Source organism: Cervus canadensis, chromosome 18, assembly GCF_019320065.1.
Source record: "Cervus canadensis isolate Bull #8, Minnesota chromosome 18, ASM1932006v1, whole genome shotgun sequence".
In the NCBI taxonomy this organism is placed as follows: Eukaryota; Metazoa; Chordata; class Mammalia; order Artiodactyla; family Cervidae; genus Cervus; species Cervus canadensis.
Window position 1 is genome coordinate 1,226,151 of NC_057403.1, and position 17,536 is coordinate 1,243,686.

Here is a 17,536-nt window from a genome sequence, read left to right on the forward strand (position 1 = left end):
TCTGATAGAGTGTCTGATGAACTATGGCATTGTACAGGAGACAGGGAGCAAGACCATCCCCAAGAAAAAGAAATGCAAAAAAGCAAAATGGCTGTCTCAGGAGGCCTTACAAATAGCTATGAAAAGAAGAGAAGCCAAAAGCAAAGAAGAAAAGGAAAGATATACCCATTTGAATGCAGAGTTCCAAAGAATAGCAAGGGGAGATAAGAAAGCCTTCCTCAATAATTAGTGCAAAGAAATAGAGGAAAACAATAGAATAGGAAAGACTAGAGATCTCTTCAAGAAAATTAGAGATACCAAGGGAACATTTCATGCAAAGATGGGCTCAATAAAGGACAGAAATGATATGGACCTAACAGAAGCAGAAGATATTAAGAAGAGGTGGCAAGAATACACAGAAGAACTGTACAAAAAAGATCTTCACAACCCAGATAATCATGATGGTGAGATCACTCACCTAGAGCCAGACATCCTGGAATGCGAAGTCAAGTGGGCCTTAGGAAGCATCACTACAAACAAAGTTAGTGGAGGTGATGGAATTCCAGTTGAACTATTTTAAATTCTGAAAGATGATGCTGTGAAAGGGCTGCATTCAATATGCCAGAAAATTTGGAAAACTCATTAGTGGCCACAGGATTGGAAAAGGTCAGTTTTCATTCCAATACCAAAGAAAAACAATGCCAAAGAATGTCCAAACTACCACACAATTGTACTCATCTCACATGCTAGTAAATTAATGTTCAAAATTCTCCAAGCCAGGCTTCAACAATACATGAACCATGAAATTCCAGATGTTCAAGCTGGTTTTAGAAAAGGCAGAGGAACCAGAGATCAAATTGCCAGCATCCTCTGGATCATTGAAAAAGCAAGAGAGTTCCAGAAAAACATCTATTTCTGCTAATTGACTATGCCAGCCTTTGACTGTGTGGATCACAATAAACTGTGGAAAATTCTGAAAGAGGTGGGAATACCAGATCACCTGACCTGCCTCTTGAGAAACCTATATGCAGGTCAGGAAGCAACAGTTAGAACTGGACACAGAACAATAGACAGGTTCCAAATAGGGAAAGGAGTTTGTCAAGGCTGTATATTGTCACCCTGCTTATTTAACTTACATGCAGAGTACATCATGAGAAACGCTGGGCTGGATGAAGCACAAGCTGGCATCAAGATTGCCAGGAAAAATATGAATAACCTCACATATGCAGATGACACCACCCTTATGGCAGAAAGTGAGGAAGAACTAAAGAGCCTCTTGATGAAAGTGAAAGAGGAGAGTGAAAAAGTTGGCTTCAAGCTCAACATTCAGAAAACTAAGATCATGGCATCTGGTCCCATCACTTCATGGCAAATATATGGGGAAACAGTGGAAACAGTGGCAGACTTTATTTTGGGGGGCTCCAAAATCACAGCAGATGGTGATTGCAGCCATGAAATTAAAAGACGCTTACTCCTTGGAAGGAAAGTTATGACCAACCTAGACAGTATATTAAAAAGCAGAGATATTACTTTGCCAAGAAAGGTCCTTCCAGTCAAACCTATGGTTTTTCCAGTAGTCATGTATTGATGTGAGAGTTGGACTATAAAGAAAGCTGAGCACCGAAGAATTGATGCTTTTGAACTGTGGTGTTGGAGAAGACTCTTGAGAGTCCCTTGGACTGCAAGGTGATCCCACCAGTCCATCCTAAAGGAAATTAGTCCTCAATGTTCTTTGAAAGGACTGATGTTGAAGCTGAAACTCCAATTCTTTGGCCACCTGATGCAAAGAACTGACTCATTGGAAAATACCCTGATGCTGGGAAAGATTGAAGGTGAGAGGAGAAGGGGACAACAGACGATGAGATGGTTAAATGGCATCACCAATTCAATGGACATGAGTTTGAATAAGCTCCAGGAGTTGGTGATGGACAGGGAGGTCTGGCGTGCTGCAGTCCATGGGGTCACAAAGAGCTGGACGCGGCTGAGCGACTGAACAGAGATGAACTGAGGAAATGACTTTCAGTTTGCTGCAGCTATTTTGAAAGGTAGTTGGAGAGGATGTGAAAAGAGGCCCTAGAGGTATTTGATGCATTTACTTACAAAGATAAGTGATATAATTTCTAAGATTAAACAAATCACATAAGTTCTTTCATCTTCCTATTCAAAACTGAAAAACTAAGAATTACCTTGTTTGTTTCAGTATTGTCTTTTTCTTCTCCAAAAATTTTGAATGTAAGTATCATTCTGGATGTCATCATTGTTTAAGCAGTAAAGCATCAATGGTGTGAAAGAAAGAAAAAAAGAAAGAAAGAAGCAAACAGAATACAATGTGTCTTTGTCTTTAGTGACAGGATATTTATGCAATGTATGATTTATTAAAGGCATTTGAGCTATTAAATCAAGGCAGGGAAGAATGAAAATTCATATCCTGTTTATAATGAGGCTTTGAAAATGATGCCAATTCATTAAACAGTCACTTGATGAATATTTATTAAGAACCTACTATATTCCAGGAATTGGGCTATATAGGAAACATTAGTAAATTAGATATATATACTTCCTTCCCTTGTGGATTTTACTATCTGATGTGGAGTACACAGAACTTACCATGTGAAGAATTTGCTGGGAGACAAAAGGTTTAAAGAAAGTTCTCTCTAAAGAATATACTTTTGCTATTAAGGCATACAGGGCTTCAATATTATCCACTCAGATACAAAATGCCAAGAGCTAGAGACACAGTCTTAGCTTAGATGATGGGAGTTAAATGTCAGCAGGATCACAAGGATTGAAAAAAAGAGAAAAAGGAAGAAAAAGAAAGAAACAGCCCCTTGATAGCCACAGTCAGTTCGTCACTAAGAATCAGAATCTCTTTCCGAAAATTAAAATCTCATTTCTGATTATTTACACAAAATTAAAGATTTTGTCATCTGGTCTCCTAGCAGTACCTATTCTAGTGCTTTACCATGAAGGCGGCTTCGTCACTGTCCCTTCTGCTGCTATACTTTGCTGACTTCAACTAATTGCTTCTCCCCTTCACTCTTACTGTGAGAGGATGATTGGGTTGCAAATCAGCCTTTTGAGTAAGCCTGTTACGCCAATTCTCTTATAGACTTCTTGTGCAATTTGTCAAGAGTGTGTTGTGGATGGAACGTGCTGGTGTTTTTTGCAATCTCTGGCAGTAACTTCCTCCAGAAGGGAAGTCAGTCATAAAACAACAGATCACTACATTGCAGAGACAAGATGTATAAACACATTCATTTATTCCTTCTTTCAGTCCTCTAAAAAAATAAAAAAAAGATCTGTTTCATAACATTCAGTATTCTGATAACTAGAAAAACCGAAGACATACTTGCTTATTTCAGGTTTCTTTTTTCTCTTCTCCAAAAATATAGCTCTCAATTCCATTGAGTTGGTTAATAAATATGGTCCATTACATCAAGAAAATTAGAGATACCAAGGGAACATTTCATGCAAAGATGGGCTCAATAAAGGACAGAAATGGTATAGACCTAACAGAAGCAGAAGGTATTAAGAAGAGGTGGCAAGAATACACAGAAGAACTGTACAGAAAATATCTTCACAACCCAGATAATCATGATGGTGAGATCACTCACCTAGAGCCAGACATCTTGGAATGCAAAGTCTAGTGGGCCTTAGGAAGCATCACTATGAACAAAGCTAATGGAGGTGATGGAATTCCAGTTGAACTATTTCAAATCCTAAAAGAAGATGCTGTGAAAGTGCTGCACTCAATATGCAGAAAATTTAGAAAACTCATTAGTGGCCACAGGATTGGAAAAGGTCAGTTTTCATTCCAATACCTAAGAAAGGCAACGCCAAAGAATATTCAGACTATTGCACAACTGCACTCATCTCACATGCTAGTAAATTAATGCTCAAAATTCTCCAAGCCAGACTTCAACAATACGTGAACCGTGAACTTCCAGATGTTCAAGCTGGTTTTAGAAAAGGCAGAGGAACCAGAGATCAAACTGCCAACATCCACTGGATCATCAAAAAAGCAAGAGAGTTCCAGAAAAACATCCATTTCTGCTTTATTGACTATGCCAAAGCCTTTGACTATGTGGATCACAATAAACTGTGGAAAATTCTGTAAGAGATGGGAATAGCAGACCACCCGACCAGCCTCTTGAGAAATCTGTATGCAGGTCAGGAAGCAACAGTTAGAACTGGACATGGAACAACAGACTGGTTCCAAATAGGAAAAGGACTACATCAAAGCTGTATATTGTCACCCTGCTTATTTAACTTATATGCAGAGTACATCATGGGAAACTGGGCTGGAGGAAGTATAAGCTGGAATCAAGATTACTGGGAGAAATATTAATAATGTCAGATATGCAGATGACACCACCCTTATGGCAGAAAGTGAAGAAGAACTAAAGAGCCTCTCGATAAAAGTGAAAGAGGAGAGTGGGAAAGTTGGCTTAAAGCTCAACATTCAGAAAACTAAGATCATGGCATCCAGTCTCATCACTTCATGGCAAATATATGGAGAAACAGTGGAAACAGTGGCAGACTTTATTTTGGGGGGCTCCAAAATCACAGCAGATGGTGACTGCAGCAATGAAATTAAGACACTTACTCCTTGGGAGAAAAGTTATGACCAACCTGAACAGCACATTAAAATCAGAGAAATTTTTTTGCCAACAAAGGTCAGTCTAGTCAAGGCTATGGTTTTTCCAGTGGTCATGTATGGATGTGAGAGTTGGACTATAAAGAAAACTGAGCGCTGAAGAATTGATGCTTTTGAACTATGGTATTGGAGAAGACTCTTGAGAGTCCCTTGGACTGCAAGAAGTTCCAGCCAGTCAGTCCTGAAGGAAATCAGTCCTGAATGTTCATTGGAAGGACTGATGCTGAAGCTGAAACTCCACTACTTTGGCCACCTGATGCGAAGAGGTGACTCATTTGAAAAGACCCTGATGCTGGGAAAGATTGAGGGCAGGAGGAAAAGGGGACGACAGAGGATGAGATGGTTGGATGGCATCACCGACTCAGTGGACATGGGTTTGGGTAGACTCTGGGGAGGTCTGGTGTGCTGTGGTTCATGGGGTTGCAAAGAGTCGGACACAAATGAGTGAACAGAACTGAATCCCACAGTTGTATGACTGCCTGCGTCTCCCCCAAATTTCTGTGAGTTCCTGGGATATGCTGTCTTATATTTTTTTGTACCTCTGTATTTCTCCTTTTTTGGGAAAAATGTATTTATTTGACTACATCACATATTAGTTGTGGTACACAGGATGTATAGTTGTGGCATGTGGGATCTAGTTCACTGACTAGGGATCAAACCCTGGCCCCCTGCATTGGGAGTGTGGAGTCTTAGTCACTAGACCACCAGGGAAGTCCCGACCTCTATACTTCTATGTTATCTTGTCTGACTTGCTTCCATACTATGAAAAAATAGTGAGTTGTTTCATTGATTTCCATGGTCATTTGATTTCACTGATGATTTTGGAAATCGTGAGGTAGAGTCACATCTTTTGCAAAATTGTTCAATCTACAGTAATTAACTCTCCCATATCCACTATCTACTTCTTCCTCAGTAGCAGCATCCTGACTTTATTCAGAGTAGCTGTGTCCTCTATTTCCCAGTTTCTCTTTAAGATGTTTGTGGCAGGCAGTCTCAAAAATGGTCCACCATGAACCCCACTTCCTAGTGTTCATACCCTATGTAATTTCCTGTCCTGGCATGTGGGCTGGGGTTATTGACTTACTTGTCATGAATAAAATATGGTAAAAATGATAAGCTGTCATTTCTGAGATTAGATTATAAAGAACTGTAGCTTTTGTGTTGGGTATTCTCCATATTATCTCGTGGAATGCTTGCTCTGGTGAAGGCAGCTCCCAGGTTGTCTAGCAGCCCCACAGTGAGGTCCATATGCATGAACTTGGGGGGCAACAGTATGAGGCTTGATGATTAATACCACATGAATGAACTTGAATGTGAGTCCTCCCAAAGTTGAGCCTTGAGATGACTACAGCCCCAACAAACACTGATTGCAGCTTATGGGAGATTCTGAGCCAGATCCACCCACCAAGCTCCTCTCAGATCCTAACCTACAAAAATTTTGCAATCATAAATGTTTATTTTTCAAGCTATTAACTTTAGGCATAATTTGTTATGTGCCACTCAGTTATTGAATTGTGTCCAACTCTGCGACCCCAGGCTCTGTAGCTCCCCAGGCTCCTCTGTCCATGGGATTATCCCAGCAAGAATACAAGAGTGGGTTGCCATTTCCTCCTCCAGAGATCTCCCTGACTCAGGGATCGAACCCGTATCTCCTGCAGCTTCTGCACTGGCAGACGAATTCTTTACCCTGAGCTACCTGGGAAGCCCCAATTTATTATGCAGTGGTGGACAATAATGCAGTGTTCAATTCTGTTGATTAAATATTGGTTGGACATATATAAGGTGTACACTTCAAGTACTATTATTCAAGACATTGAGGGTAGAAAGAGGAATTGGAAATTGTCTGTGCCGTAAAAGAGCTTCTAATCTTTAGAGCATAAATTGGGATTTTAGATAAGTCTAAAGTAAGAAGAATCTCTTGTCTCTCTTTAGACTTTCATTTTGATTCCTATCAGTTTTATTAATGTGCTTAAACCAAATAGTGAGTTTTATAAGGAAACCTAAGAGCATTCTCTGTATGCATTGTCAGGTAAGCAGGATTTCAGCACCATTGTAGTAAATAACTGGAACTCCAGTGTCTTAATTTTTCCTACTGGAACCAAGCTTAACATTTGACAAGGTTGTTTTGTGCCAAACATAAGAAGCTTAGCCAGCGGAAGAAAATCTCGAGACAGCAGTAAGTTGCAAGTCTGAACTCAGCATTATGAGGGGTACCTTGGTTTCCTTTGTTTTATTATTTATTAAATGTGTTAGATTTGAGATTAAACTGTTTCACCAAAAAGCACACAGCCTTGGACACAACCTTCCTAAAAAGCTGAAGTCCACAGCCTCATTTTTCCTTCTCCCCTGAGATTGTAGGCACAGGAGAGCCCCTTCTAGTCCCAGGGTTCTAAGACCCCCTCTCCTAGACTCCAGGCCTTAGAACATGTGGTTCCATCTGACTGGCGCTGTCTGCTCATTTACCTGCATAAGGCCTACTCATTCTTTAGCACTGAGGTACCACTTCTTCCAGCATGCCACTTACAAGTGAATTCAGAAAATCTGACAGTTTTCTTTTTCCCACAGAACCTTTTACATGATATTCAATTATTTGCTTAAATATTAAGACCAGAGGTTGGACACCAGAGAGCCCATTAGGCTATACAGACTCAATCCAGTCCCCAGACATATGTTTGTAAGCAGAACAGCTATGGAGAATTTTAAGAGCTTGGGATCACAAGCACTCCTAATCTCCCACTGCTTCTTACTGTCTTGCGAATGACCAGCTTCCTCTGTGTGTTTGACTTGCTTGCTGCTGTAGGATTTATACCTGAGACTCATGAAACCATTTGAAAACAGGGATATGTTTTGCTCATTTTCGCATCTATAGCATCTGTCCTAGTTCTTAGCATGCTGTATGCACTCTGCAAGCAGTTGTTGAATGAACAAATGAATGCTGAATTTAATTATTAATCAATAAACAGTGATGCCGTAAGCTCTGTTTGATCAGGGGAATGTCCTCTCCCTAGCTTTGATCTCTTCAGACTGTGCCAGCTTTGTTCTCCATAGGGAGCCATTTGTCAAGATTCTGGTAAATGAATGTATTTCAAGCTAATTCTAAGAGCCAATCAACGCCCAGTCTTCAGTATTTCTTATCTTCTCAGTTGTATCCTCTTTTAAAAACTCCTCTTTATTTTTTCTTTATAAATGCGATGTTTTGTGAGATATTAATAGTTCTTTTAAATCATTTTGTTAGTTTTTTTCCCTCCAGTTCAAAAAGAGGGGAAAGCACAATTGTTACACCCCAAACTTACACTAGTGTTGCTATTGATAAAACTTGTTTTAACCACCTACCACATCAGGCAGGACTCTTGTTTGGCAGTGGACAGTAGCCTGACGCCAACTTAACCATGAAGAATTTGTTGACTCCTCTTCTAGAAAGGAGCCAGTCTTAGTGATGACTCCAGAAAAGGGCAGACCCTCTAACTCTTATGTTCTCTTCTCTCTGAATGCCAGGTTTGTCTTCAGACCAACACTCTCACAATATAGGAATACCACATTCAAGTGCTTAAAGCTTAGTGTTCTGTCCTTTCTGCTCATACCTGCCAAAGCTTCAGTTAAAACTAAGAACTATAAAGAGAAGAATCAAGAAAGGTTTCTAATTGGGTCAAGGATAAACAGGTGCTCTCAATTGAACCAATCATGCTGGTCAAGAAATTAGGATGGACTTATTCCTGGGTCTGGGAAACGTTGGGACCTTGTTTGGCAAGCTTCTGTAGAACCACATGAATTGAAAGGGAACTTTCATAGAGGCCAGAGGTGGGTGGGTGGGTCTAGGCTATTCTGAGCATAAAAATCAATGAATATCCGCTACAACTGCCTGTATGCCAGGAAACTGTGGATAAAAAGGTCAATAAAGTGTGGTTTATGCCAGAAAGAAATTTCTCAATCAAGTTGTGGTGGCAGGTCATATAATTAAAAGTAAGTAATTAGCAGTGAAATGTAAATGCAAAAACAAGTGTTTTTTAGGGTTTTGTGCTTCAGGTGAGCATAACTCACTGAATTTCCTGTTCTGTATAAAGCAACACACACACTATTTCTACCCATATATGCTCCCCAACTCCCTGCCATTAGTCAAAGAAAGTGAGTTCTCTTTAAGATAGATTTGGAGGTTACAGATAATGAAATCACCTTAGACATAAGAACCCAAACTGGTTATTTTGTATCTGAGGAAAGAGGCCCATAATATTTTACTTCCAGGGGTCAAGTGTGCCATTTTATTATTAGGAGGACTACTTTTTTTAAAAAAAGAAGTGTTTTAAGTTTTCCTTACAAAGTGTTCTCCTTTAGATACTCTTAAAGGCTTCAATGTCACCAGTCTTCTCATTTATATAAAAACCAGCTTTAAGTGTACTGAGAACAATAGGAAAGAGGTTATACCTTTCCAGTCATGAAAGCCAGAAACTCAGGAGTCACGCTGGTTCCTCTTCTTCCCTCACATCCTTCATGTACGCCTTCACCACGTGCTCTACATCAGTGGTTCTCAATGTGCAGAACAGTGCCCTTCAACAGAGAATTCTCTACTTCAAAATGCCAATAGTTTCAAGGCTGAGAAACCCCACTGCAGAAGTTTTCCTCCGGAGAAGATCCCGTCATGCCCACTATTCCCATTCTCCAAGGCTGCCATCTTCTCTCCCATGAGCCATTTCCGTCACCTCCTGGATGGTTTCACCAACTCCTCTCTTGTGCCCTCCACCTCATTCTCCAAAAAGCAACCCAAAGTTAACTTTTAAACATACAGCCCTGTTGTGGAAACACTGCTTAAGATTGTCCAAGCAGCTTAGTAAACACACCTAGGGAGTGGTGGAGAAACAGGCAGAGAGCAGAGCACATTGAATCAGGTAAACCATGTCAAGGAGTTTGGATGTTACTCTCACACAACTCTATTCCTTGAGTTCAGTATGTTTCTGTCACCTTTCTGTTTGAAGAGTATTTCAGGTCTATTCTGGTTTATGGCCTTCCCAGGTGGTGCTTGTGATAGAGAACCTGCCTGCCAATGCAGGAGACGTAAGAGGTGCTGGTTCCATCCCTGGGTTGGGAAGATCCCCTGGAGGAGGGCCTGGCAACCCACTCCAGTATACTTTCCTGGAGAATCCCATGGACAGAGGAACCCTGCGGGCTAAGTCCGTAGGGTAGCAGAGAGTCAGACACACCTGAAGTGACTTGGCACACACCCACACATTCTGGCTTATGGGCTTAGTACTTTTAAGTCCTTCTGTCTGACATGGGCTTTGTCTGGGTATCTGCTTAGTTAACCAGTTCTCAAGAGAAACTTTCCCTGTCTCCTTCACAACTGCCCACGTCTCTTGCTCTGCCATTTTTAATTTGTCATCTCTCTTACTTATATTTCTATATTTTACATTTATCTTAATTTTTCATCTTCATGGAGAGTTTTATCTAAAATGTGATGATTTTTAGATAGTGGTAAGAATTATATCTCCCTTTTTATGCTTCATAGTGAAAACCTCTAGAGTAGGCAGAATAACAGTCCCCTAAACACGTCCACATTCTAATGCCAGGTACCTGTTAGTATGTTCAGTTCAGTTCAGTTGCTCAATTGTGTCCGACTATTTGTGACCCCATGAACTCAGCACACCAGGCTTCCCTGTCCATCACCAACTCCTGGAGCCTGCTCAAACTCATGTCCATCAGGTCAGTGATACTATCCAACCATCTCATCCTCCAGTGCTGGGAAAGATTGAAGGCAGGAGAAGAAGGGGATGCCAGAGGAGAAGATGTTTAGTATGTCAGGTTATGAGAAAAAAGACAAATTAGACTACAGATGGAATTGAGATTGCTGATCAGCTGACTTTGAAATGAGATTATCTTGGGTTATCCAGGTGGCCTAGTATAATCACCAGGTCTTTATGCATGGAAGGAGGAGACAGAAGAGTCTGTGTCAGAATGATGTGATGTCCCTCATAAAACTTATCAGTGGTGACCAAGTGAGCACTTCCTTGCTTTCAGAGCATCTCCTGATCCTCAGATATGAATCATCAAGAAAATTGGACAGGCTTGATCAAGTGAGAGGGGGTTGATCCTGTCCATCCAGCACTAGGAGTCATGGCTAATGGGTCACCTCGGTTTTCTGTCTGTAGATGGGAACTCAGGTAGTGCTACTGGTAAAGAACCCTTTTGCCAATGCAGGAGACATAAGAAACATGGGTTCAATCCCTGGGTCAGGAAGATCCCTTGGAGGAGGGTGTGGCAAGCCACTGCAGTATTCTTGCCTGGAGAATCCCATGGACAGAGGAGCCTGGTGGTCTACAGTCCATGGGATCGCAGAAAGACACAACTGAAGTGACATAACACACACACATGCATATCAAGTTTATATGAGTTCATGATAATATTTTTCCAGTGCAGTGAATGGAAATTGGTCTTGATCCTGTAAAGTTATACCTTAAATATGATTCAGAATTATATTCAGTTATGTTAAAAAAAAAAAAAAAGAATGAGGTGATGTTACAGAGATTCATCTGGCTACAGGGAGATTTTTGATATTAAGGGACTTCCAACCAAGTAATTGTGGCTCAGCTGATAAAGAATCCGCCTGCAATGCGGGAGACCTGGGTTCTATCCCTGGGTTGGGAAGATCCCCTGGAGAAGGGAAAGGCTACCCACTCCAGTATTCTGGCCTAGAGAATTCCATGGACTGTATGGTCCATGAGGTTGAAAAGAGTCAGACACAACTGAGCGACTTTCACTTCACTTCGTAGCCATACTTCATTTAATTATACTTAGGATATTTTGTGTTTTTTACAAATTAAAAGTATGTGTTAACCTAGTATATTGGTGTAATTTTTCTAACCAAATCTGCTCACTTCATGTCTGTCACTTTCTGGTAGTTCTTGCAATATTTCAAAATTTTTATTATTATTATGTTATGGGATCTGTGATCAATGATGTTTGATGTTATCACTGCAAAAAAGACTACAACTTCCTGAAAACTCAGAAAATTGTTAGAGTCCTTTAGCAATACAGTATTGTTTAACTAAGATATATACAATTATTTTTTAGGACATGGTGCTATAGCACACTAGTAGTCTACAGTATAGTATAAATAATTTTTATATGCACTGGGAAACCAAAAAATTTATGTGACTCCCTTTATTCCACTTGAGTGGAACCTGCATTATCTCTGAGATATATCTATGTTGGAAGCCCCTGGAAGCTGGAAAAAGCAAAGAGATGGATTTTTCCCTAAGAGCTTGTAGAAGGAACATAGTCCAACTGACACCTTGATTTTATTCAAGTAAAACCCATTTTAGGTTTTTGACCTCTGAAATTGCAAGGTAATACACTTGTGGTTTTTGGGCTCCAAAATCACTGCAGATGGTGATTGCAGCCATGAAATTAAAAGGCGCTTACTCCTTGGAAGAAAAGTTATGACCAACCTAGACAGCACATTAAAAAGCAGAGACATTTCTTTGCCAACAAAGGTCCGTCTAGTCACATCTATGGTTTTTCCAGTAGTCATGTATGGATTTGAGAGTTGGACTATAAAGCTGAGTGCCGAAGAATTGATGCTTTTGAACTGTGATGTTGGAGAAGACTCTTGAGAGTCGCTTGGACTGCAAGGAGATCCAAGTAGTCCATCCTAAAGGAGATCAGTCCTGGGTGTTCATTGGAAGGACTGATGTTGAAGCTGCAACTCCAATACTTTGGCCACCTGATGCGAAGAGCTGACTCATTTGAAAAGACCCTGATGCTGGCAAAGATTGAGGGTGGGAGGAGAAGGGGCTGACAGAGGATGAGATGGTTGGATGGCATCACTGACTAAATGGACATGAGTTTGGGTAGGCTCCAGCAGTTGGTGATGGACAGGGAGGCCTGGCATGCTGCGGTTCATGGAGTCGCAAAGAGTGGGACACGACTGAGTGACTGAACTGAACTGAACTGATACTTGTGCTGTTTCAAGCGACTTCATTTGTGGCACTTTGTTACATCAGCAATAAGAAACTCAAACAGCCCACAACACACTTACCTTGTCTGTCTTGTTCAGCCTGGTCTCTCTTCAGAGCTTAGTGCTATGCCCAACATGTAATAGACACTCATTGTGCTCATAATATCCATTGAGTGAATGGAAAATAGAAATAAGCGTAACCATTTGAGTTAAATAACTGTAGATTCAGATGGTAACTCTACTGAATAATTTTGATGTTTGATGCAAATTAATCACCCCACCTTCCTCAACTTCAGTAAGCTCATTTTTAAAGTGAGTGACTCCAGAATTTTAGGCTTGTTGGGAATCCTCTTAGAGTGTCTGCTGGCCTTAAGCAGGACTTCTGGCTCTCTTTCTGTATTACAGAGTGTCCTGCATGCACATGTTTAGTTTAGAGTAGAGAGAAACATTAGAATTGAAACATCTATATCTTTCCTACTCAACCATCATCATTATCCTGTAAGGGAAATACATACTTTCTTTTCCAGTTAGAACCTGAAATAATTTTATTTTAAAAAAAGGGACTGAGATATATTTTCTCACTGTTTTTATTTTCTGAAGGAACAAGAAACAAAAGTGAATTAGAATGTAGAAAGTAAAACTACCTTTTTTACTTTGATTCAAAAGTTTGAATCAATCCATGGATATCAGACGCCTTCTGAACTGAAAGAGTGGTGATAGAGATGGTTGGCTTTAGAGTCTGATTGACCTCTGTTCAAGTTACTTTCTTAGTAGGAATGCTGGATGTAGCAAATAAAAATACAGGATGCTCAGTTAAATTCAAATTCCACATAAACAAATAAACTTTCTTTTTAGAGTAAGTATGTCCCAAATACTGTGTGGGACATACTTATATTACAGTAAAGTTTTTATGTTCATATAAAATTTAAATTTAACTGGACATCCTTTATTTAATCTAGCACCCCTAATCTATATAACTGACTATTCAACTAAAGATAAATAACAAGGATTATGAGGGGAAAAAATGGCAAATATGAAAAGCAAATTTAAATACTTTGAAATATACAGAATAAGTGGCATTGATTAGAAATATATACTAACTGGCTGTTTGGAAAATAGGTATATTTATGGAAATAATTTTTTAAATTTAAGGTAAATAGTAATTTATGGCAAAAGAAAATGAATAGAACCATTGACTGAGTTGAGATTTAAAATGCTAAAAACAATGAAACTATTTTTATTGTAAATGATTATATTTAAATCTTTCATTTCTTATATCAATATTGGCTTTATTTTAGTATATTTCATTGTTTGGGACTATAGAAATACCAAATTACCAGATCATGTATGGTGGGCAAATATCTCCTTGGAAGGTATCCACGTAAACACCTCTATGTTCTGGGAAACTGCTGGTGAAACTACAATTTACAATTTAAAGTGTTTTTCCAATGTAAAAGCAACACAATTTTACAGTAACACCACATGGGAATTCTTCAAGCAGAAGATAAAAATCCTGCTCAGAAAATTCTAGAACTATGGGCACCTTAAGTAGACTTTAAAAATCTCATGTAAGCTTTTCTTGGCAGAGTGACAAATCCCAATATCATATAACTTATTCAAGTTGTCCCTTAATGTATGATCAGGAATATTTATACATTGAGAAAATAATGACAAGGCTACAAGTCAACATTGTTGTTGTTCAGACACCCAGTTGTGTCTGACTCTTTGCAACCCCATAGACTGCAGCACGCCAGGCCCCCCGTCCCTCTCCATCTCCCAGGGCTTGCCCAAGTTCTTGTTCATTACATTGGTGATTCTGTCCAGGCATCTCACCCTCCAATGCCCTCTTCTCCTTCTGCCCTCAATCTTTCCCAGCATCAGGGACTTTTCTGATGAGTTGTATGTTCACAACAGATGACCAAAATACTGGAGCTTCAGCATCAGTCTTTCCAGTGAATATTCAGGGCTAATCTCCTTAAGATTGACTGGTTTGATCTCCTTGTAGTCCAAGGGACGTTCAGGAGTCTCCTCCAGCACCACAGTTCAACAGCATCAATTCTTTGGCATTCTGCCTTCTTTACAGTCAACATAAATAAGACAAAAAGGAAGATCTAACCCACTGGCAAAGGAATTGTTCTTTGCTAAAGAGAAATGAATGGATAACTGGTCCCCTTGTTGGCTCATCTGTCTCAACAGCTGTAGAGTTTATGGTTTTATTTATTCTTTCAAATGCTACTAACTTTGAAACTCCATTGAATAGATTAACATGCCCATTGTCTTTCTAAATTGTCACATCTCGCTGTATGTGGCAGGGTAATCTTCACAACGTTTGATTTTGGATTGCCAAATGTGGATGCTTTCCTAGGCAGAGTAGGCTGAATGCTCTTTGTTTAAATGATTATATGACTAACCAAGCCATTGGAATATAGAAGGAAAGAATCTACTATTTGAAGATCTATCCTATAAAGATGTTACAAAACTTGTGCTAAATACATGGCATTAAGTTAATTACAACTGATGACTGCCAAAAAAAAAAAAAAAAAGACTGCGTTCTGCTTACATATCAACTTAACTTTGTTAAGCATTTGATTTTCTTGTGAAAAAGTCAGCCCCATTTTATTTCTATTTGAAGATAGGAATGGATTGTTTGTACTTCTTTCTGTGTGTGCATTATATAGTAGTTATTTCATAGACACACAGAGTGTGTCTCTCCTGTTAACCAAGGAGGTTGTTAGATGGAGGTGGCTCTCGTATTGGGGCGGCCTATGTAACAAACCAAAATTTAAACCTGTAAATGTCTCAAGGTTACAAAATCAAAACACTAAGGGCAACCAACTGGGTTTTAAGCTAAGAAATAATGAAGAAGTCTCTTTCTTTGCTTCCACATTTGCTCTGCATAAGTCTCCCCTGGCTCTTGTCTGAGGACCACACCTTACCACTCCTGTTAGGTGCTTCCCGATTCAAATTGTTTTTTGCTCAAATTCACCATTTTTAATATGCTTCAGTTTGTCTTTTAATGTGACTCTTCTGAGGAGATGCTATTTTGATGCTGTTATGCAAACAAGTCCTGTTTTAATTCTCGGAGAAGCAAATGTAGGAGTCATAGTTTATTGCAGCAGTTTTCAACCACTTTGTGAGGAATTTTATAATTTATAACCATTCATAAAGTTTGAGGCTTAGTGATACATTTTTTTTTTTTTTTTTAAGTGTAACCACAGACTTCCCTGGTAGTCCAGTGGTTAAGACACCACACTTCCACTGCAGGGGAATTAAGTGATTCCAGGCTGGGGAACTAAGATTCCATATGCTACACAGTACAGCCAGAAGATAGGGGAAAAAAAAAAGGTGTAGTCAAACAAATGTTTTGTTAATTAAACAATGATTCATTCATGTGTATTTCTTGAGTATCTTTAATGTTAACGGCTTCCCTGCTGGCTAAGCAAGAAAAGAATTCACCTGCATTGCCGGAGACCTGGGTTCAATCCCTGGGTTGGAAAGATCCCCTGGAAAAGGGAACAGCTACCCACTCCAGGATTCTGGCCTAGAAAATTCCACGGACGTATAGTCCATGGGGTCGCAAAGAGTCATACACGACTGAGCGACTTTCACTTTCATTTTCAATGTGAAATGGATAGTTTTAGCCAGGGTTTGATAATTTTACATTTGTCAAAATCTTTGGGAAGGTAGGAACATGTAATCTTTACTCACTATTGTTTTGGTTCTAATTAAAGGTAAAAACTACTGAATCAAAGAACAAAGAGAGGTGTTATCTTTGCAAAGCTGGTTCAGAAACCCAAATATGGACTTCTATTAATAGTACTCCTGGAATTGTGATTTTACCAATTCTTCTTAAAATGCATTTTGTTTTTAATATCATTATTTTCTATCTGCTTTATTAAAAAAAAAGAAAAACAGATTTGGGACTGATTGGATCATTGTCCTTGAGCACTGATATCACAAAAATAGCTTTCTGACATCACTTTTTACATTTCTCCTGTATTTATGCTTATCAGGGCACTTTTCTGATAAGAATCACAGGGCTTGGTGTGACATTTAAAATCAGAAGGACATTCCTGATATTTATGAACCGTGTAACCTTGAGCAACTAAACCATCTTCAAAGAACCTTACATATGGACAAGAATCATCATATCTACCTAAAGAGGTGTTATGAGGGTAAATGAGAAAATACTCAAAAAGGTATTATAAACAGATATTACACTTTAAGGTCTCACCATTACTAAAAAAGGACCACAATCTCTAGTCTAAGCTCTTGGTGCCAAACAGTTCAGAATTCAAAGCTTAGAGTTTAGAAACAAAATATTGAGCACATATTCCATATTATATAGCATTATAGCACTTACTTGAATATTTCAATATTTTTTAATATTAAGATATAGTTTTAAAATACTGCAATTGATTTACATCCTCTCAGTTCATGTCTTGCCACACAGTGAGTAGGTCAGATCAGATTTCACACTAACAAGTTACAATAATGTATTACTGAAAGACTTGGGACTTTAGAATGGAAGTTTACCGCATATATTATAGGAGATGGTATATATTAAATGCTTAACAAACATCTGGCTGTCTCCTCGGTGCATATTAAATGCTTATCCCTTCTTGACCTTGCTCTTTTATGTCCCCTAATCCAGCCCATCTCTAGTTTCCCCAGTGACACGGGTGGGTTTCCATCCCTCAGCCTTCCTATAGCAAAACTGTATGTTTCAGTCCTAGTTCAAACAGCATTGGACTTTTTCCCGTATGAGATTTTTCCCTTTTCCTAAATATTCTCATTTTTCTCCCCCCCATCTCCCATTTCCCTTTTCTATGAATATTTTTACTTCTTGGCATGTTGTTATTTAAAATGTCTCTGGCATTATGAGGGCTTCCGTGGTGACTCAGACAGTAAAGAGTCTGCCCGCAACGCAGGAGACCTGGATTCAATCCCTGGGT

General features: G+C 39.3%; 1 long non-coding RNA gene across 1 annotated transcript; it reads right to left on the reverse strand.

Moving 5' to 3' along the window:
- Positions 1 to 748: 748 nt before the first annotated feature.
- On the reverse strand, positions 749 to 16,149 carry LOC122421703. Its single transcript, XR_006263568.1, has 3 exons — positions 16,003 to 16,149; positions 9,854 to 9,858; positions 749 to 760 (listed from the first exon to the last, which is right to left on the reverse strand). It is a non-coding gene; the product is annotated as an uncharacterized LOC122421703 (long non-coding RNA).
- Between the last annotated feature and the right edge of the window lie 1,387 nt (positions 16,150 to 17,536).